Here is a 22834-nt window from a genome sequence, read left to right on the forward strand (position 1 = left end):
GCACTAGTTTTGTGGTTAGGTACCAAAATCACTTTCTGGAACCAGGTTGGAAATTGCCTATTAAAGAGGGATTTCTCCTCTAAACACATCCCACGGAGCCTGTAGGATATCTATAGCAAGTCCTGCAGAGATATTGACAGGTCCTCCATCCTCCTGGTAGAGAAGCATCTCCCTCCCTGGGGGTCTCCTGTTTAATAACTCATGAAAGAGAAACTTATTGGAAGCCAAAAAAATAATAATCCTCCACACTAATACAAATTTGAGGGTATTTTCAATCTTTCTGTTACCTGCTGGAGAATCCAATGGGCTGTACACCCAACTTTGCGTCCTGCGCAGCTCGTTTCATAGATCCTCTTGTGCTTTTATTTTTTCCCCACAATGAACAGTGCCAGTGTCTGCTCCTACCCACTCTCGATTCGGCTGTTCCTCCTTATGCATTTCATGGAGAATGGCTGAGACCAGTCCCCAGCTTTGACTATGTGATTAGACTAAATAAACCTTGGAGACAGGCAGCTGCTGATCGTAGAGATTTGGTTCCCGTAGCTGAAGGGAATTGCCAGCTCCTCCAGCATCCAGCAAAGCCTGCATAAGGGATGCACCGTACTGAGGTGATACGAAGCTCCCATTATAGGAAGCTTTTACAAATTCAGAAAACAGGTTAAAAATGACCCCACTGGTCCAGCCAAGAGGAAATCTCAGTTACTTGCTGAGATCTTGCTGATGTCCTTCGGAAGGGTAATGGCGCTGAGAGAGTTGCTTGAGATGGCAATCAGCTTTGCTTCAAAGCCACCGCAGCAAATGCCGCCGTGAAGTGATAGCAGCCCTGCTGAGTACGGCGAGCAGTAACTGGTGGCTGTGCTGGGGAGGGCTCTGGGTTGTGCCCATTAAGGTATAGCAGCACAGGCCAGGATGCAATGGCTTTGTTACGAGCAGCTGCCTGGGGTCGGGAAGCTTAGCCCTTATTTGTGTTTTGCAGTATCTAAATCCTCAGCTGGCTCACAGGTTGCAGCTCAGAGCTGTACAACTCTATCAGTAAATATCTTTTTTTATTATTATTTGTTTTAAATTGAGCTTTTTTCTATTTCAAAACGGACTTCTACACACAACGATGGGACAGGGGAGATTATAAGATGTATACTTCACAGCCTTCAGTTATTCTAACTTCATGCATGTAAGGTTGATGTAGGTATATGATGCTACCAGAAATGTTTCACAACAATTTCATAGAGATTTTCAAATAATTCTCTGCATCCTGCAGCAAGAGACAACCAGCCCCTCTTAGTATCCAAAGCAAAGGACTCCTTGGTTATACTTGTTTTTGCCTGCAGCACCCAAGTGCTTTTGTAAACTCAGCACTTCATGGGGCTTCCAAACCAATGGGGACCACAGAGACGATGCGATAGCCTGGTTTTGCAGACTCCTGCCACCATCCTTGTCCTTCGCTGTTGATTTTCAGCTACATTAATGATTTTTGGATGAAGGCATGTGCATTAGAACCCCACCAATTAAGAAATAGATTTAAAAAAAAAGTAGAGGGTGGTGGTGGGAGCAGGATCTGTGCATCTGCCCAACATACAGCTTTGGGTACTGTGCTCCAGCAGGCAGAGGTTCCCTGAGCCCTGCCAAAGGCACAGTGCTAGGACAGCTCTGGATTTTCTCCTCCCCAGTTCTCCACTTGGCCAGGAACGTGTTGGTTTTAACAGCTTAATGCAAATCCAGCCCTTGGAAAAACTCCGCTCTTGCCTTAATACTTTTGTAGCATTAGTTGTAGCAACAGAATGACTCCCCAGAGCCAGAGTGGAGTTGGGTTTTGCACAAACAAGGGGCATTTTTGAAGTCTTCAAAAGAAAAAAGCAGAGTTTTTTCATGCTTTGCCAAGGTTGCCTTCCTGGGAGGCAGTGAGGTTGCTGACCCTGTATCAGCAAACTCCCCTTCTGCTCTTTTTAGGGCATCATTGCCTGGAGGTCAGCAGAGCTTTCGTGTTGAACATGCCTGCCCAGGGATGGCAGGTGGTTTTGCTGTTAACCCAGGCATCTGCAATCCCACCTCTCACCTACGAAATGATTTGGTGACCCTGAAGATGTTCATTCCTGTTTCAACAGGACCTCAATCCATGGCTGGAGCTACTTGCTACATGTGGTTACTCCCAGATGTAAGCACATCTCATGTTCAGGATAAGGCTTTCTCTTCTCTCCTTCCTTGCCCCATGCAGGGAGGGTGCATGGATCAGGAGCTGCTGCAGAGCAGTGCAGGTCCCATGTGCATCTCAGTGAATTTTCTCAGGGGCTGGCAGGGGTTAAACTGCTGTGATGCAGCTGGCATTGCCCCACCAAGTGGGTGCTGACTGAAGCCAACTGGAAACGCTGGGACTACAGCATTTTAGTGGGAAAACCCTCCTATTTTACTGCAGCATGTTTGTCTAAACATGGGACAAATCTATTGACAGGGAGGATTTTTTTCATAGCCCTGGTAGACGGGTGGGAGGGAAAGCAGGCAGATGAAAGGCCCTGACCCTTTTTTTGTTTCAAAACACCCACTGGGGAACTGCTGCTTTGCAACAACACTGCACAAGCGCAGCAAAAGCAAACGCTCCAGACTCTGCTCGTGGGACCCCCTGGCTGTCCAGGGAGCCTGAGCCCCATCCCAGCAGGGTCCCAGGGTTGCAACATGCCTGCTGACCCCAGCGCCTACCTTCAGCCCTCCTGAGGTCTGTTCTGCTCCTCCTGTGGGCTCTGTCCTTGCTTAGAGCTTGGCAGCACCAGTCTGCAGGGAGGAGGGAGAATACAGCCAGTAAAGGCTGCTATTATTATTCCCATCGGTGAGTAGTTGATCACTGATGAGGTTGATTACTGAGCTCATTTAAGCAACTTGCTCTGCCCCAAACCCATCAGTTACCATAAAGGTTTCTAAAATTAATTAGTCTGAGCTATTATTTGTGAGCTGGCACAGCCAGCCTTGAATAAGCTCAAGTCTCTTTGGCGATGCCTGCTGCAGAAAATTAAGATGCAGTGCTTCCCTGGCAGAGCTTGGGTGGGATACAGCAGCTTTCAAATATCCAGGTGCAACTGATGCCCCTAACTCCTGCCTCAGCATCACTAGCCTTTGCTGGGGCCTTCTCTGCCCGTGGCCAGGCAGGGATTCAGCAGTGGGACAGCCTGCCCTGTGGCCAGGCACATCCAGGTCATGTCCCAGGAGAAGCATCATCCCCAACCCGAAGGGACTGATGGGGTGAGTGGGCTCAGTGGATTTAACCTACTCTTGACCCATTTGATCCCCATTTCCACCAACTGCTTGTTTGAAACCAGCTGCTGAGAGGGTGAATGAGCTCTTCTTGTGGCTACTCAGACACCCCTCCTTTCTTCTCTGGAGGATGTGTCCTGCTGCTTTGCTCCTTGGGGGGCTCCCGAAGTAATGATTTATAAACAGCTTTTCTTGTTGGTACTGGTAGACCTGTGAGTAGCTGGGAAGAGCTCGTCTACAGGAGCACTGGCCCAAATTGCAGCTGGGAAATCCCTTCTCCACCACAGAAAAACTCGAAACAGCTATCCTTATTAAAAGAAAAAAAATAAAATTAATGACAGCTCCTCTGAAACAGAGTTGGTATTTAGGCCTTATAGGGTAAGATTATCCTGAGACAGCTTTGAATATAGTTAGCACAGCTTCCTTGCAGTGGAATTGATTATCTGGTAGGTCTTTTGTTCCAGCTGCTGTAACTGTAGAACTCAGCTCTGGGCAGACTTGGACAAATTCAGCCCAAGAGCTGGGAAAGCCCATGGATGGAAAACACCACCCAGATTCCACCCCCTGAAACCTGACTGGGTAAGTACCGGGTCCTTCCCCACCTGCTTTCAATGCAGTGTCTTCTGGAGGTATGCATGTGTGTGTGTGGATATGCACTCTTGCCAAAAGTGGGAAAACCTGGGCTCTCCAAGCTCAATTTTCTTAAATATATTGGCTCAATTCTCTTATCCTTTTGACTCATCTAAAAGGGGAGCTCATCAGTTGTGGAGGCCAGTGGGCTTTCCCAGCCCTGGCAGGGCAAAGCACTGAAAGCAGAAGGTGGCATCTGAGCTGGTAAAGGTTAGTTTATGGCTCTGCGTGTTGTGGCTTTTAATCATAAAGAAGTGAGAAATGTATTTATTTCATTCACAATTTTATATGCGCTCTAAAAAATTGCAGTATTACTTTTACAAAACCTTAACCCAGGAAACACATCTTGTTACTAAAAATCTTTCAATATAAAGGCAGCATTTTAAAAAGCAAAATGCAATATAAAACAGTATAATGAGAAAAATGCTCATGCAGACTGGATCAAAACCCTCCTGCAGCCCTGCCTTCCTCAGTACCTAGGAAAAAGCTCCCTCCAGATTAACCCATCACCCCGGTTTTCATCCAGCCACTTCCTGCAGGGAAATATGGTCGTCACGCCAGTTGCCGTGTTGGTGATCTCCACTCGCTCCACCAGCCAGCCTGGCCCCAGACCGCTGTTGTCATGCTCGATCTGGACTTTTTTTAGTTCCCCCCTGTCCAGCGTTTCCAGGTAAAACCTGCTGGTTTTTCTCTGCTCAAAGAGGTTCCTGAATTTATGCTTCAGCACTCGCTTTCCCGAGTCCCCATTCACCCTGAAGATGGTGATGGACACTTTGGCATCAGTCCCTGCACCCTTTTCAAAGCCTGTGACTATGATGGTCTCATATTTGACTGGTACCAAGCTCCGGGCTTTGCTGGCAAAGCTCTCAATGACCTTGGCACACTCAAAGACTTTGTAGTCCCGTCTCTTGTAATGCAGAGGGATTTTCACATTGCACCTGAAAAAGTATCTGGGGAAGGAAAATTAGCAGAATGTTAGTGGTATGGATGGTCACTTTCCTGCATAATTGTTATGCACCAGGCATGCTTCTAAATTGCCCAACATTAATGCTGTTTCAGCACTTTTCCATAGATGTGCTAACACTAGAGCTTCTCTCTAGAAAGACAGCCGCGATGATTGAACATTGCAACCACAACTGGAAAACCCAACATTTCTCTAGACAGCCACAGACACTCTGCAGGTAGGAGTGTTGGTGTGGGGCGCTTGTCACCTCTTTTGCCTATACAATGGCAAGTCCATTTACAGCCCCACCAAGGAAGGACGATCAGACAGCCCAGTGCTGCGAGTGTAACTGCTCTGAGAGCAGGGAGATCAGCAATTGCCCTCACTGACGGTATGGTTAAAGTTGTGCTAGGAACTAGGAAAAATGGCATGGGAAAGATGGGAGGATGTTGCAGAATGGATGAAAGAGAACGGCCACGGTTCCATAGAAGGACTGTGTGATACAGCTTTTGACATAAGTCTGGAGTGAACCAAGCTAGGCCGCAGTGGGAAATTACCAGGCTTGCTAAAAATGGAAAATTACCAGGCTTGCTAAAACTGGAAAATTACCAGGATTGCTAAAAAGGGAAGAGAGATAAGGTCATGCTGACCTTGTGCCTAATGTTGTAAATAACTTTGAGGAATTCGTGTAGACAAGAGAGGAAAAAAAAAATATATGTAGCTAGCTATCCACAGAAACCGCAAGTAGGAGGACGTATGAAAGTGTAACCCTTTAGAGCTTAGCCAATCAGCAGATGATTTGTAGGCATAATTAACTGGAACTGTATATAAGACATAATTGCGCCATAATAAATCGAAGCTTGCTTTATCACTCATATTGAGTCGGCTGCTTGCTTTCCCTCGCTCGTCGCAGGAGGAGGAGGTTTAAACCCCCTTCCCCGTCTTTCCTCATCTAGATCACCCACCCTATCCTTAGCAGGCAAAAAAAAGAGAAAAAAAAAATAATCGAGCACAGAAATTATAGGTACCAGATGCCGAAAGCCCTTGGTTCTGCAGTGCTGCCTCTGGTGATGTGCAGGGACCACATAGCACATCCATAAATTACCATGTACCTGGCAGCTGGCCAGAGGCTGGAGCGCTCCGCTTTTAATGATGTATTTCATTTCCAATGATGCAGATAATTTCCAAATGAGTTGGTTTTTTTCCCTCCCTCCCCTGCCTTCAACCAACTGCAGCAGGTCCTCCTGGAAGGAGCGTAGCTGGATTGCAGTGCGTGTGTGTAAAATAAACACCTGGAGGAAGGGTTACTGCGATACCAGCAGTAGTGCACTTCTTAAGCACTTCCAACACTTTTTTGACATTTTCTGCAGCTAAAGTAAAGCACTCCTTTCTCTGGAAAGAAGCTTTGTAAATGAGAAATTCTGGTGGGAGCAAAATTTTAGGCTCAGGGTCAGAAAAAATGCATGATAGTGGGGTGGAGGAGTTGCCTGATGATGCAGTTTTATCTCCTGGGCTACGTAATATCTCATGTTCCAGAGTTATAATGGAGCATGCCAATCTTAATGGGGGGGTAGGGGGAGAAGAAAAAATACCTTTCTAGCCCTGGGATTTGCAAGTAAAAGCTTCTGAATACAGCCCTTTCACATACTAAGTTCTACTACTAAAAGGCAAAAATCCCAGTATAATTCAAAACTATTGCTGTGGCAATCCCGTAACTCCGTTAATTTGGTCTTTGGCTTAACTGGGTGGATTTTGGTGGATGCTTGGGATCGGGAATACTTGAAGCAAGAGCTTGCTCTTACAGTGCAAACTGCTCCAGTTGATGGTTTGTAGAGCAAACACCGCTGTGAAGTGCTGCATCTGCAGAGCTGAAGCCCTGCTTCAGTGCAATGACAGGCTGCAGCCTTTACCAGCATCTCTTGGCTGCCCTCTTTAATTTAAAACTTAAAAAAACCTGGGGTTTTTCAAGAAGATCTTTGGCCCCTTCAAAACATGCTGTTCAAGCAGTTTCAGCCTGCTCCCAATTAGTTTAGTGCATGGATTTGATTGCACAGCTGGACTTTAAGGGTTCCAGGTTTTTCCCCACCAGGAGAAAAGAACATGTTTTGGTACGTAATTGACTGAGTTTTCATTCAGCAAATATTATTGTGGCTCTTCTACTGGCTGATTAATTTGCTAGGAGAGACTCTCAGCTTCTAAAAAAAACCCCAAACCACTTCAAGGATTTCTTATTAAGCACTCAGTTGTCTCAGCTGGAACAAACTCCTTATATTTAAATTCTTTAGCAGCAATGGAAATATAATGGAGAAGAAAAATTCACAATTAACATTGCAGATATTTTCTCTGAAGAGCAGGTTTTTTCCGCAAATGGATGATCTTCTCTGGTTCCTGCATAGTCCCTATCTGCTCCCTGTCATGAATGTCACCCCTTCCAAAGACGGGACTTCAGACCAAAGCATGTAGGACCTAAAGTGTTCAGGGCTCTTCAGACGTGTTCATTTTTTCAGCCATGGCAGATTTCAGTCATATTTAAATCAGAGTAGCTGAGTTGCATGACTGCAACCTTTCCAGTGTTCTTTTTGGATCATACCAGAAGGATCTCTCATCCAAGCTGCTCTGGAGGTTCAGGTTTTGTGTTACTCAACTTGTTTCTGGGAGTTCTTTTTACAAGACTTGCCTAAAGGCCAGTCTGTGCAGAGCATCCTACAAACCCCTTAAATTTCAGTCAAAGTATTTTCCACAAGCTGAGACATTAATTTGTCATAGCTGGGAGATTCACCCAGGCCAACTCGTTTCTAAACTTATCTGCACAGGAAAATGCCCTCTCTAACAACTCAGAAATTGCCCAGGCAAGTCATGCGGGGATGTTCTGTACCCAACACACCAAAGAACTTGTTCTTAGCTTTCAGAAAGTGATTAAGATTTGGTAAGACTTTCCCCTATTGCTTAAGTCTGAAATGCTTCAGGAGGATGCAGGCAGAGCTGCTCAGCTTCCCTGTGCCCTCCTGGAGCAGCTCCTTGCAGATCAGAAGGCACTTACTTGTTACAAAGCTCCATCTCAATTATGACAATCTCTTGGATGTGCCAGAAGACATCAGCTTTTGCAGATGACTTCTTCTCATCTTTTGGGCAGTGTCCAATGCAGATGGCTGCGATAGCACTGACATTCTTTGAAGAAAACTGAAATGTGTCTGTTGCTCCCCTAGAGGAAACGGAGCAGCTTCAGTTAGTATCTTGATGGCTGGCAGTGACTTGTTCTTATGGACATTAAGTAATTTGCACACAGCTATGGAAGACAGAAGATAATCCTTCATTTAAAGTAATTTTATTTGACCTACAATCATTCAACACAAAGTATAATTTCCATATTTAAATGTTGTATTTTCTCTGATTTGGGTCGACACTTTAAATTGTTGCCACTAGGGTTTTCCAGGATAGACTTGAGCCATTCCACATACAAAATCAATTTGCCTCATTATGGATAAAGCTAAAGAATGACTAATTCCCCCTCTGGCACTTATTAATTCATTTTTTACAGATACTGTATCTGTTACACATCTACCCACCATAGCTCTTTTAAATTTGCTAGTTCAGCCACCCTTCCTGAAGCTCATCTTGAAAAAAAGTTTAAAGAAACAATAGGTCAAACCCTTGGCTGGCTCCCTGTCATGTCTCCTGCATATCTGTTATCTCCTCCAACTGATCCTTATTCCCATCTGCCTACAAGGATGGACTGTGACTAATGCTTTGGACAGTAGTGGCTTTAACTCCAACCAGCAACTTAAGGTCATGAGGAAGCTCCTCCTGATCTCCCATGTTTCACGTGAAACCTCAGCCATTCAGACTAGAGTCCACAGCTGTAATTTCACCTTCCTTTACAGAGCTGCAAGAAAAACCTTTCCTCCCTGCAGAACAACAGAACATCAGCAGTGTCCGTGACTTTGAAAAGGTTCCCATCTCCTAAGGGCATGCTGTGTCCTTAAACAAAGTAGAAAACCCATCCCACACCTGGAGCACTTTGGTCCCACATGGGAGAAGGAATCTGCACCACATTACATAGATGCGCCTCCAGCTTGTCTGTACATGAGGCTAATCGTCGGATTTCCTCATGCAACAGTGATCTTTCAGCCTTCCCCCCCCCCCCAGATTCATCTGAAAAGTCAAATCTGAGCAGCTCTGACAACATTTAGCCTCCAACTATTTTTACTTTCTCTCTGATTCCCACTGCCAGTGAGATGCTGTAAAGGGAACTAAAACCACCTCCAGCTTCCTTCCGCTCCTCCTAGCTCAAAAATACACAGCCCCCCCGGAGGCTCACCAGAAGCTCATTTGTATGTATTAATACAAAAGGACATACACACATATCATCTACATTTCCTTTCACCAAATGCCTTTTTCTCATAATTTTTAAACCTGCTCTGTGTCTGCCCATCAGAACCTAATTTTACATCTTCCTTTGACCCCAAGTGGGAAACCGTTAGGCTTTCTGGAAGAGGGATGGAAACAGCATGGTGCAAACACAGCTCTGTAAACCACCCTGGAGAAGAGGTGGAAGACACACAGCTGGTGGGGAGTTCCTCTGGCCCACCAACCTGTCCCACTACTTTTCAAATCTTTTCTTGGTGGAGTTTTCCATCAGGAATTCTTTTGAGTGGCCCAGCTTTCCTTCTAAGATGATTCAGATGTTTTCTTTTGTTTCTGCATCCTCTCTGTCACTTGTTACTGTGACAATCTCATAGACTTTAAAGCATGATTAACACACACGTTAAACAGAAAAGGAAGAGCAGATGGCCAGAAAGATCTCTTCATTTGACTGTCACTTTGCTTGAAAACTCTCTTCCTAATATATATCACAGCACACGAGAAAGCATTTGCAAAATAAGGATGGATCCACATCAAAATCTGTGGGACTTTTGACTTCTACGTGCTTTGGATGTCATGCATGGGTAGAGTACACAAAAAATATGAGTACTGCTCAATCAGCTAGCAAGAGTAGATGGAGCTGCTCTTGAACAAGCTGTGCCCAGCTCCCTGCTGTGCTAAGCACTCCCTTTTTAACACAGCCCAAATCCTACAGTTTTTGTGCCACCGTTCCTAACAGGGACAGTGAGGGTATCCACGTACCCAACAGGACATCTTCAGGTGCTGTGGTGTCATGTGAGTACCCAAAATGGCAACCACAAGGCTGATGTTTTGCAGCGGCAGAGTGAAATCACACTGAAGTGATGTGATTATCAACTCTCCAGGAGTCTCCTGCAGAAGAGCACTGCAGTGCAGGAGTTCTTGAGATGCGCTTTGCATATCATCAGTGTGGTTAAATAACTTTTGCTCACTCACCATGTTAGACACCAGTGTAATTACCTTGGACGCAGTGGAATTACCCAGAGCAGACCCAGGGCTATGGGGTGTTAAGCTCAGCCATCATGTTCATCTGGGATACTTGAGCTAGTCGCCCAGAACATGTTGAGGAGGAAGCTGGAGCAATGTTACTTACAAAGCTTTAAGGATTGAACTTATTTTCCACCTCAAAGACTCAAGCCCATTATTTCTAATGGGCCTATAACCATGTGTCCTTATGGCTTACTGCTGAATTGAACCGCTGCAGATGAACCCCTCTTAGGTTTCAACCCAGAATGGGACCTTTTTCTTCCTCATAAATCCTGATTTGCTTTGTTCTTATCACAACATTGCACTTTTGAACTAAAGAGTACCTTTAAATCATCCAACCCTTACAGGCTGCAAATACAAATGCCTATTGCATGGGAACCCTTAGTGGAGCAGCTTGCAGGAGATGTGGTCCTCTGAGGTCCCTCAGCAAATGCCACAAGTAGCTCTAAGTAAATCTAAACTTACTGGTCTGTTCCTTCAGTTCCAGGATGTCACAAGCCAGTTCCCTTATGAGCTGCCCATTGTCGTCATCTTTAGCTAGCCAGCGATCACACTGGAAGCGAAATGTCTTGTCCATGGCAGAGTCCGTCACTTCAATATATTCCAAGTGCCAATCTGGTGCAATTCCTAGTAAAACAACAAAATAAAAAAAATGTGGCTATTTTCATAGAGCTTGGGTAAGGAGGCGAGTTACCTCACCTTGGTAGCACCCTGCTGGTGCTAGAAATGATTGGTATTTGCTTCAGATAATGTCACCAGTGAACATGATGTTGTTCTGATACCAAAAGCAATGTTGACTTGCTCAGACCATAATCTGATCCCCCTTCTAGAGTCAGGCCATGCTTTTGATGGAATCGCTGGCTTTTGATCATATAGAAGGGTGTTGGAGCATAGTCCTGAAAAAGCTAGATTTCAAGCTCTCTGGGCAAGGCACTATTGCTTGTCCTTGCCCAGCACTTTGCACAAGATGGGGCTTCTGCATTACAAGTAGCAGCAGCAGCGAGCAGGGACAGCTGGATGTCCCCTGCCAACATACCACACAGGAACCATCCCAGGAAGAAGCACTGCTGTGGCTTGAGGACAACAAACGCTTACAAAGCCCCAGGGAAATCAGGGCCCTGCAGAACAGTTTGCCAGAACCAGAAGCATGAAATCTCCTGGGAATCAGAGTGTTTGGGGGCAAAAGTTAATGGAGCAGCTTCTGTCACAGAAGCTGCTGCTGATTCTTCCTTCCATTTTAAAGGAAACACGAAGCCTTAAAGCCAAAAGAAAGCTATGAGTTCATGTCGCACCTAAACCCCACCCCTCCCCTACATACTACATCTGTAGCTATTAAAAAACACATAGTAGCGTATGTATGGGTCATGGCGGTCCCTTCACATTTTGGGGCTGCTAGCTAGCCACAAACTATAGGGTTTAATGTCTTTCTCTATGGTCTGTTTTACCCCAAACCCCTTTGTAGAGGAATGAAGGCAGTGGGTTGATTAGGATTGATAACATGCAGCTGTGGCCTTGCCTCAGAGGCAGTGGGTTGATTGACATGGATGATATGCAGGTGTAGCTTGTTCCTGCTAAGTGGTTAAATAGCCCTGAGGGGGGAGGAGGGGGAAATGTTGGGTTGGGGGTGGTGTGGCCTGGCCTCTAGAAGAAGGAGGTACAGTACAGGCTGTAGAGTCTGATCAATGGTAAAGCCTTGTTGCAGCCTACTAGTTTGTTTGTGCTGCAACAGTTAGTGCCCTATGTGAGGCTGGCTGAGTTGGACTCAGACTACAACAACTGGTGCCTAATGTAGCTGAGACAAATGGGAGAGCATGTGACCCATAACAGACACTGTGAGAGGTGAGCAGTTGCAACTAATTGATGTGGGTGTATTGCAATACTTGTTGTCCATCTTAACTCAAATTGCAACTTTTGGTACCCAATGTAGATGGGGACTAATTGATATGGGTACAGAAGAAGAAAAATCCACTTTAACAATGCTTATAGATATATTTGAAAACAGAAGTGTAAGTATAACAAGAAGGCAATAAGAACTTTGCCAGGATGGTGCAAAGTAAATGATGTACTAGTTATACTGAAAAATGTCTCCAGTGTTCAGACATGGCAAAACGTGGGAAAATTTCTTCTTGAGGCTGCCTCGAGGGGTGATAAAACTGCAACAGCATTGCTAGCAACGTGGAGATTAGTCTTAGACCTACTAGAACAATTAAATGTGGACAGTGAGACAAATTCTGTATTTGCAATGCTTATGGATATATTTGAAAAAAGAGGTGTAAAATATGATAAAACAGCAATAAGAATTCTGCTAGTGTAGTGTAAAAAGTATGATTTGCCAGTTACAGTGAAAAAGGTTTTCAACATTCAGACATGGCAAAGTGTTGGAAAGGTATTTTTTGAGGCTGCCTCAAGGGGAGACAAAATTGCCACAGCTTTGTTAACAGCATGGAGATTGATCATAGATTTGCTAGAACAATCAGATGTGGACAGAGAAACAAACCCTATATTAATAATGGTAATAGAAATACTTGACAATAGAGGCATAAAGTATGATGAGACGGCAATAAGAACTCTGCTAGGGTGGTGTAAAAGGAATAATTTGCCTGTTAGGGTAAAAAATGTCTCCAGCATTCAGATATGGCAAAGTGCTGGATTGTTACTTTTGGGGGCTGCCACGAGAGGGGACAAAATTGCTACAGCATCATTGACAACATGGTGGTTAGTCTTAGAATTACTAGAACAATTGGAAGCAGACAGGGAGACAAAGGCTGCAGTTGAAATAGACACATTCCTGGTTGCAGAGATGATGCCCGATGAGGTACCTTTGGTGCCATCGGATTCTCTGCCATCACCTGATTCACGCAGTCAAGGCTGGCAGGAGGAGCAGAGCGGCGCTGGGTCAAGTGGACAGAGTTGGTCCCTTCTGGGACGGCAGGGAGATCTGGTCATTGTCCCGTTGCCTGTCTGTGATCCTGAGCCATTTGTGATAGGTTTATTGGAGGAGACCTTGGGTCATGTTCAAATACCAGTCCAAATTACAGAGTCAGGACCAGATCCTGCCAAATTCTGGAAAAAGATGTGGGAGCAAGCACTCACGGAGGGGAATATCGATGCTACAACCGCCATGGGAGGCAAGGTGTTAGCCTGCCCAGTGCTTCAAAAGGACGATAATGCTCTCCCTCAGTGGGAACCTTTCAACTGGGGAGTAATAAAAGTTAAGATCAACCTGTATACAGTATGGAATAGGCTCACCCTATGTTCAATCATTGTTACATAGTATTTTCACAGCAGAGCTTACTGCTCATGACTGCTGTTCAATTGTGCAAATTATATTGAGCCCTATGCAAATCTTAATGTTTGAGTCAAATTGGAGGCACTTAGCAAATGAGCAATCACTGATGAATTTAGAATACCCCCAGGATGACCCACGTTTTGGGGCAGGGATTCCACAATTGATGGGGGAGGCTCCAGTTAACTCTCCTCAGTTACAAGCTCGCTTACATCCTTTAGTCCTGCAGCAGGGAAAAGAGTTAGCTCTCTAAGCTTTATTGCAAGTCCCAGATCATGGCACTCCACAACAGTCATGGACCACAATAAAACAAGGTACAAATGAGGGGTATGTGTCATTCCTGAATAGGTTGAGAGACGCCTTGGATAAGCAAATACAGAATGGGGCAGCTAAGGAAGCATTGTTACTTCAATTAGCGAAGGACAATGTGAATGAGGATTGTAGGAAGGTGATTGCAGGCATGGCAAATTGTAATTCCACTTTAATAAATTAACGGATGTATGTGGGAAGGTAGGAACCACTGCCTTCCAAATGGAGTGTCTGGCAAAGACCTTTGCTGATGCAGTCAGGGTCATCTGCTGTTGTTACATGTGTGGGCAAGAAGGTCACCTAAAGAAGGACTGTCCAAAGAGATCGAGGCCGGGAAGGGCTGATGGCTCTGGTTTGGTATGCTGTCAATGTAACAAACCAGGGCATTTTGCAAAATACTGTAGATCTAAATGTAACACTCAAGGACAGTTACTTGTGGGTGGCAATAGAAAGCAGGGAAATGGGGAGGAACGTGGGGGGGAACCGCGTGATGATACAAATGAATCCTCCACAACAATTCCAGGCTTATGCAGCCAACTTGCGGCCTCAACTTCAGGCAGTGCTGGATTGGATGTTACCACAGCAGCCGAGGAGGAAGAAGCAGAGAGAAGAGAGAGAACACATGCCCTGGATGAGGTGAGGAGAAGGCAGCAGCAGGACTGTATGAAGAGTATGCTGGTATGAGCTGGTAAAAGACCTTGTTGCAGCTGGCTAGTTTAGAGAGTGCTGCGACACCCCTTCACATCTGGATTTGAAGGTCAGAAAGTAAATTACAGTTTGCTCCTTTGACCCTGCCAGCTAGCACATGCAAAGGAATTATCCATGCTATCCTGATTTTGCCAAGCAACCAGGGCGAATTCACTAGTGCTGTGGCTGGACATGAACACAGGACAGACTGAAGTGATGGATGCTCCAGCTGGGACCACCAAATCTCCTAACTTTTGCCTTGGGGCCTTCTGAGGAGTCATAGCTCCCTTTTATTTTTCTACTTTTTTTTTTTAAATGGAAAAGCAACTTGAAAATGAAGAAAAGGGTGTTTGGGAACATTTTCCTGATTTTCTTTTTTTTGTTGTTGTTGAAATAGAAAAAGCCCTTGTTGAGCTTGGAATACAGGAGGTTCTGATAGTTCTACTTAAAAGTCCTGTTATTAGTCAGACAAAGAAAGGTTATATTCATGATAAGAGATCTCTGCTGACGTATTAGTTACATCCCAGAGACATTAAACAACTCTTGCTCTTCCAGGAGCTCACTACAATGTGCTTATGTTATTAGTCTGCAAATATTAACCTTCTTTAGCCCTGAAAAGAAAATTATGGCACCTTTTTGAGTTATGTCAGCAAGTCACCCTGCTCCTGTGGACTGTGATCCCTCCACACCATGCGTTTAGCAGTTCTCTACCAGCCTCACAGCCATTTCTGTCTTGTACTTTGGCTTCCTGAACCTTCATCAAGCTAGGGAAATATCCCCTACAAAGCACAGATCTCAACCAAAGACACAGCTTGCCCCTTATATTTCAGGGGCACAGAACTGCAAAATCATTGTGGCTGGAAGGGACCTCTGGAGAACATCTAGTTCAACTCCCTGCTTAGAGCAAGCTCACCTAGAGCAAGTCGCTTAGGGCTCTGTCTGGTCAGGGTTTGAGCATTTCCAAGGATGAAGATTCTACAACCTCTCTGGGCAACCTGTGCCAGTGTTTGATTACCCATGCAGAGAAAAAAGCTTTTTTCTTATGTTTAAATGGGATTTCCTCTACTTTAGTTTGTGCCCATTGCCTCTTGTCCTGTCACTGGGCACTGGTGAGGACAGTCTGTCTCAATCTTATTTACTTTCTCCCATCAGATACTTGAACACATTATGGGGCAACCCCAAGCACAAATAGCTGGCTGGAGAATGGATTGAGAGCGGCCTCGAGGAGATGGACTTGGGGGTGTTGGTGGATGGGAAGCTCAACATGACCCAGCAGTGTGTGCTCACAGCCCAGAAAGCCAACTGGGTATCCTGGGCTGTGTTGCCAGCAGGGAGGGAAGGGATTCTCTTGATCTGCTCTGGTGAGGAGACACACACACACACACACACACACCTGCAGTGCTGCATCCAACTCTGGGACCCCCAACAAAAGAAGGACTAGGACCTGCTGAAGTGAGTCCAGAGGAGGCCACAAATATGATGAGAGGCTGGAGCACCTCTGCTGTGAGAGGCTGAGAGAGCTGGGGTTGTTCAGCCTGGAGAAGAGAAGGCTCCAGGGAGAGCTTACAGCAGCCTTTCAACACTTAAAGGGGGCTTAAAAGAAAGATGGGGACAGTTTTTAGCAGGCCCTGTAGCAATAGGACAAGGGGGAATGGTTTTAAACTGAAAGAGGGGAGATCTGGGCTAGATAGAAGGAAGAAATATTTTTTTATGAGGATGGTGAGACACTGGTACAGGTGGCCCAAGGGGTGCCTGATGCACCATCCCTGGTAACATCCAAGGCCAGGTTGGACGGGGCTCTGAGCAACCTGATCCAGTTGAAGATGTCCCTGCTCATGGCAGGGGGTTGGACTAGATGGCCTTTGAAGGCCCCTTCTGACCCAAACCATTCTGTGATTCTATGACAAAATCCCCCTGAGCCTTGTTGTCTTCAAGTTGGAACAATCCCAGCTGTCTCAGCTTCTTATCATATAAAAGATGCTCCAATTCCTTAATCACCTTTGTAGCCCTTCACTGGGCTCTCCAGTACATCCTTGTCCCTCTTGAACTGGGAGGACAGCACCATGTGCCAATAACAAGACCTGTGCAATACTGCAGGTGCAGCACACAGGCAGGGGAGTTGGACGCACCACCCAAACATGCAAGACCTCCTCCAAGCTCCAGCATCAGGACAAAGGTACTAAGCAGGGGTTTGGGGTCTGATGGCATGCAGTACCCTCAAAGGTCCTCACCAGTTTACTGCCTCTTGGGCATATCTTAAGTTCCCCAGGGTTTCCACCATGCTCTAACTGGAGTAACTTGCTCTTGGGGCTCTTTGGAAATTTATTCTAAATATGTTGTCAGTGTCAGCTGTTAATATTTTTGGCAAGCTTATTTCCATTGAAGTTCAATGAACATCTCTGCAGGATGTTTGGAAGGCTGCTCCGGTTACATCAAAACTTTAAAACAGTACAGGATGAAAGCAAGCAAGCATCCCATCTTGCTCCAGCAAGAGAGATCAATGATTGCAGGCTGTGATAGAATAAATTGGTGATCTGAGTCCCGTTGCCAGCAGTGAACAGCATGACTGGGACAGGATCAGTGCTAAGCAGCAGTATCAGAGAAGAGACTGAATGAGATGCACATACCCTCCTCCCTCTTCCCCAGCTGTCCCAGCAGCTGCTCAGTGGGAGAGCTGCAACAAAAACCTGATCTTTCATCACGGGGATAGATGGGCCAGAGCTGCCTTTCCAGCACATGTTAGAGTTGAGGGCAAAGCAAGTACAAAGTGCAGCTTTTCCTGGCATTCCCTGCAAAAAAATGTATTTATCATCTCTGGACTATTTTGTCATGACGGAGGGAAGACAGAGTCACTCAATATGAGTGATCAGCAGACTTCGTTTATTGTACCTTACAGTCACCTTTTATGCCTTGTTATAATTAGCTCGTACATATTACAAAAGTTAAGCTCATTATTGGTTAGTTGCCTAAATACCAAGCCCGCCCCTAGTTTCTCTTCTGTAGTTATCTATTCACACCTGCAACATTCTTTTCCCACCACAATCTTCCTGTTATATTTTTGCTTTATTTCAGATAAGCTGAGAGCGATGTGCATTTTTGTCCAGCCAGCTGGACTATGTCTATGTGAACTTTTTCAGCTAGCCAGTTATCCACACTATTTAAAGAGCAAGCCCTGGGCTCTGTCAAGAGAATGACACTGAAAAGCAAATGCCAACAGGGTGTCCCTTGCAGCACAAGGGTACCTCAAATCAAGGAGCTGCCTGGTGACTCTTAGAAAAATGGTGTTACTGCCCCAAAGCATCCTCCTGCCTGCTTTAAAGAAAAAGATTTTCTCTTCAATCTCATTAGAATTCATCTTTCCTTTTTCCTGTTTTCCTTCCTGATGGTTAGCAACATAAATTAGATTAGGAGACCTGGAAGCTGTAGAAGTATCCTATATTACTTTTAATTTCTCAAGAGAAATTATTAATCAGTGTCCTTTGGTGCCAGGAGTGGTGTCACATCAAGGGTTTAACCACCACAGCATTTAAAAGCTGATATGGGCTGACTAAATTATTCTGCTTTACCAGGCAAGGTATTGTTTTTCTCTTCTTTTTTTTCGGTTTGGTTTTTTTTTTTTTTCCTCCTCCAGACTGGGAAAAGATACATTTAATTTCTTTTTGCATTGAACTGGGGGAAAAAAGTGAAGTCTAGTAATAGATGGAGTCTTAACGTGAGATTTCCCCTCTGCTGAGCTAGCTCTGTGTGTTGGGGAGCACATCAGTGGAAGGAGAAGAAACTGTGTTTGCAAAACTACTTCTCAGGTCAGGAAATCCTGGTTTCAGGATATTACCCTGCTTACACCTTCCATTCCTGTGTGACACTTGCAGAGCAGTGGGCTCAGAGACATCGCAGCACCTAAGGAACAACAGGAAAGGAAACTACTTCCCATATGGACATAACCCCAGAGGCATTAAATCCTCAGCATGAGCTGGTTTACAGAGCAGGCATTGGTGAAGGAGTGAGGAAGAAGAGCCAGAAAAGTGGTGTGGATGTAGCAGTGTAGAAGGACTTTCCTAGGTCCTGTCCACAGCTCTCACAGCCTGGGCACGCAGGAGAAATGGGAGGATCTCTGCAGTGATGGCTCATCAGCATTTTCCCTGAATACTGTTGGGTGGTGGATCCTGATCCACTGTGAAAGCCACAGCTGCTCTACCACTCAACTTTTGGTGCTTGCAGAAGAGCCAGAGCAGATCTGTTTTTATCCCCTTGACACCCTGACCAACAGTACTAGGAGAGCAAGGGCTCATAAACCAATCAACTACACAAATGCCCTAGAGAGCACTGTGTGGGCTTTGCTGCAGTGACCCCAGTGCAAACCAGGACCGCTACATTTGTCTCCATTACTGCTTTGGGGCAGAAGGGAAGCAATTACATGGCTGAGCAGTTCCTGCTTGATTATGCAGGTCTCTGGCTTTAAAATAGCCTGGCCACCACTGTGCCCTTGTGAAGATCCCCTATCACCATAACAAGTGTTCAATGTTTGTAACAAAAGGTACCTTGCTCCAGGCCTGTTTTGCTGCCACTGAAACCCCCAGCAGCCAACCTGCCCTAATAAAACCCGTGGTTATGCCATGTAGGCTCCTTAATGGTCCGCAGCTGGAAGTGGCATTTTCAATAGCATGCAAAACATTTCAAATGTAATTAGAGGAGGAAAAGAGCTTTGGGGAAAACAGAATCACTTTGCTTGCTTGACTCTGTATAATATAGTGTCATGCAGGGAAATGTATTCTTTTCCCCAAGTACCCTTAGCCAAAAGAGCAGTTATTTGTCCCATTTATCTTTCTTTCCAAAAGGGCCCAAGCTGACAACTGGGTGATGCTGGGCCAGGACCCTCTGTGTATGTCTGCAAAGCCTTCACAGGACCATCCTGTCTTTTTCCCAGGTGATGCTCACAGTCTGTGCTTTCCTGATGTTGGACAGACAGGTTGGATTGTAAATTCATTGTCATGCACATCTGCAGTGATTATTGCAATCGAGTCTACTTTAGAAGTAGTAGATATAACACAGATAATGACATTAACACTTCATTTAAATAAAATCCCAACTTGCAGCACCAGAATTTTCCTTTGCCCCTCTTGGGAACAGGCACCACTTGCCCCAGCCTGAATATTCACCCCTAAAATTTTAAGCTATTCTGACACATGCAGAAACATGGGAAGATGGGAGAAAAAGAGTGAGGATGAACTGGGTCTGGTGGATTCACCACTTACCAGGCACCTGGTCCCTGACCTTGCTTTAGTGAATACTGACTATTCCTTGCAGATTGAAGAGCTGTTGGGATCAATCCTGTGCTGCCAGAACCACATCCAAGCTTGGATACACACATGTCCATGGAAGTTAAACTGCCTCCACTCTTTGTACCCTTATTTAGTGACTTTCTACTTCTTGTCTATCTGTAGCAGATATGCTTTGGCTGATCAAGGATAATAGTTGTCATTACTGGTGCTTATGTTCCCATAGGAGTAAAAGAAAAATCCTGCTTGGGACACTGACTGCTCAGGGGCCAGTGAAGAATTGCTGCTGCCCAGCCATTCACAACCATCAAGCAGCACGGCTCGCCCCCCTAATTACATTTATTTTTTTTTTTAAATTGTCACATTTTCTGAAATGTAAAGCAATGACCATTGCAAAGACAGTTCACCAGCCTTGTGTCCCTTGATGTTTTTTATCCCCTGCCTGGTTAGATGACCACTCATCCCTAAACCTCACCACATGAGACATCACCCAGGAAGGGGTGGGAGTTTTGATAGCAGCATCAGATTGCTAGAAACGGAGCATTAATTGTGAAGTGTTAAAATTGTAACACCTATCTTGGCATCACAAAACACTTTAAGGAGGTGAATAATTTTTATCCCTAATTTACATAATTGAAAATGAGGTACAGGGATGTGATTTACGCAAGGTCATTCAGCAAACCAGTGGCAGAATAAAAATAGATCCATTTTGTATATCTCTCCTTTAGGATCATGTTAGTTCACACCACAACATTTCTCATCAGAACAGACAAGCAATGCAAAACCTCTCACAACATTTGACAAAGTAAAAGCTTAACACTTGGGACAGTTTTAGAAAATAGGTCCCCTGCCCCTCGCACCCTGTTGTCCATGCAACTTGTTCAGTCCAGGATTTGACTCGGGTCAAAACCACCCATAAATTACTCTCAGACAAAAAAAACCCCACACGTCTTACATAGAAACTACTACACTTAATAGCTCAGAGCAAAGATATAACAGTTTCTCAGATGATATTCTTGCAATTGAAGCGTGTTTTGTGTTTTATTGAGGCATACTTGATGCGAAAGCATTTAATGAGGATGCAGAATAATTTGTTCCCAAGAGGAGCAAAGGAAGCTTGTAGAAAAGCTTTTACAGAATTGCTAATTCTACAGCTGTATCTGGCCTTTTGGGCTCTTTCCACTCTGTGGTGAAGGGTTCTGCAGTTACAGGAGATTGGGAAGAAATAAATGACTGTGCAAGGTCAACGCTGAAGTCTTTGCCTTCTCTCTAAACTTGCTGTTTTATTTGCTTACATTTTTTTTCCTACTTTATGTCAGCTCTGAACTGTGAGATCTTTGCAGTGTCTTCTGCTTGTGCCGTGATGCCTGTAGCACATCTTTGTGATAGGACTGTTGAGCGTAAGGAAAACACTCACCATGGAAGAGAGAGGAAGGTGCATGGCATGTGAGGAGGGCTCTGGGGGTCGGTACTGGGGTCTCTTGAGGGGCTGAAGCCAGATTTGGGCAATCTGAAGGACTAAGCAGCCATAGTATGGTTGCTGGTGTGTTACACCAGTCTGCAGCATGCATGCCCATTTGTGCCTTGTCTAAGGTGTTGACTTCAATCCATCCAGAAGGACGCAGGAGCTGTCATTGTCTTCCTCTGTACTGAGCCATCAACAGAACAGGGGGAGATGATGGACTCTACTCTCCTTGGGCAATTCTACACATCCATTTCTCTTCCTCTCACTTTTTATTTAAAGCAGAAACTATTCAACAAATCTGTCCCATGGATCAACAGAGTTTATGAGGCAGCAGTCAAGCGCTGAGAAGAGGGCTTAAAAAAGCCCTTCTCAAGTCTGAGATCTGAGCACATCCTTACAAAGGGCTAAAAAGGCAGATCTTTAGGTTTCTTCTAATAATTTATGGCCTACAGGTGCCCAAAAGCTTTGGAATCATGTCCATGAGTTGCAGAAACATCTCTCTGGAAAAGCCTTGTGCTGTGAGGTTAAGGCCTGGGCAATTTAAAATCTGATCCAAGATACTGCTCCTTATAAAGGTAGTTCCTTCAGAAGAAGAAAAGGAAAAACAAGGGCATGTTAATGTTTTTGACTTGGGTCCAGATCAAGAAAGGGGAATAAGATACTTTCTCCACTGGAAGAGCCACCCAAAAGGAGTCGCCGGGGCAGTTAGGCTACTTAAAACTCAGTTAGACAATGTCATAGCAGTTGGTGCAATTGAGAGGAGAGCCCTGTTGAGGCAAAGAAGTTGGGCTGCATAACCTTGTTATTTACCTCAGTCTTTGCTCCTGTAATAACACAGAGAAGTCTGGTTTATCCATAATTAGACTCTTCCTGGCTCCCCTTGGCTGATGGAAACTGAGATAATCAAGACTCTGAAATTAATGACTTCAGAAAGACTGCTTATCATTGGGGTTCAAATCTGCTTGGGCAGATGAAGGAGCTAAATCCAGATTCCACATATCTCCTTGTTGCAAGGAGAAAAAGGCAACAACAACAACAAAAACAAACAAAAAAAGGGAAGAAAAAAGCTTTTTCTGGGTAAATAATTCTATTACTGAGATACTGAGAAACTTTAAGCCATTCTTCCAGAATGGTGATTTAGCCCTTAAACCAGAGAAAAAAATTGAGGCCTATATTTAGAAAGCCAGCATTTCTCCAGCCCTACAGATACTGATCTTGCATAAATGTAGAAGAAATGAACTGAGATATGAGGAACTACATAGTGCCTATCTGAGATCAGGAGATGGGGAGTCTGGAAATGATTAAATTTTCTCAGAGAGTCTAAATATATTGGGTCGAACATCAGTATCTCAAACTAAATAGGGGCAAGATAAAAAGGCATGGAGCAAAACTTAAAACTAAATCTCATTCACAGCAATTAATTGTTACCAGACTCTCGCTGGTGAGGTCTAAACACCTAAAAAACTGAGGAATAAGTTCCTTGACATGGTAGTTGTGAAGTCTCTAAACTGCCTGTTTTCATATGAGCACCAACTTCTTCCCTAATCAATTTTACTGAAGTCAGGGGAATTAAATGGGGGCTTCATTCCTCCTTTATATCTCCTACAGAG

The 22834-nt window shown here is 44.8% G+C and overlaps 1 pseudogene; it reads right to left on the bottom strand.

Annotated features, from left to right (window-relative positions):
* Positions 1–4107: 4107 nt before the first annotated feature.
* Positions 4108–22834, bottom strand: part of LOC119140700 — a 145805-nt pseudogene continuing 127078 nt past the window's right edge.

Source organism: Falco rusticolus, chromosome W (assembly GCF_015220075.1).
Source record: "Falco rusticolus isolate bFalRus1 chromosome W, bFalRus1.pri, whole genome shotgun sequence".
In the NCBI taxonomy this organism is placed as follows: domain Eukaryota; kingdom Metazoa; phylum Chordata; class Aves; order Falconiformes; family Falconidae; genus Falco; species Falco rusticolus.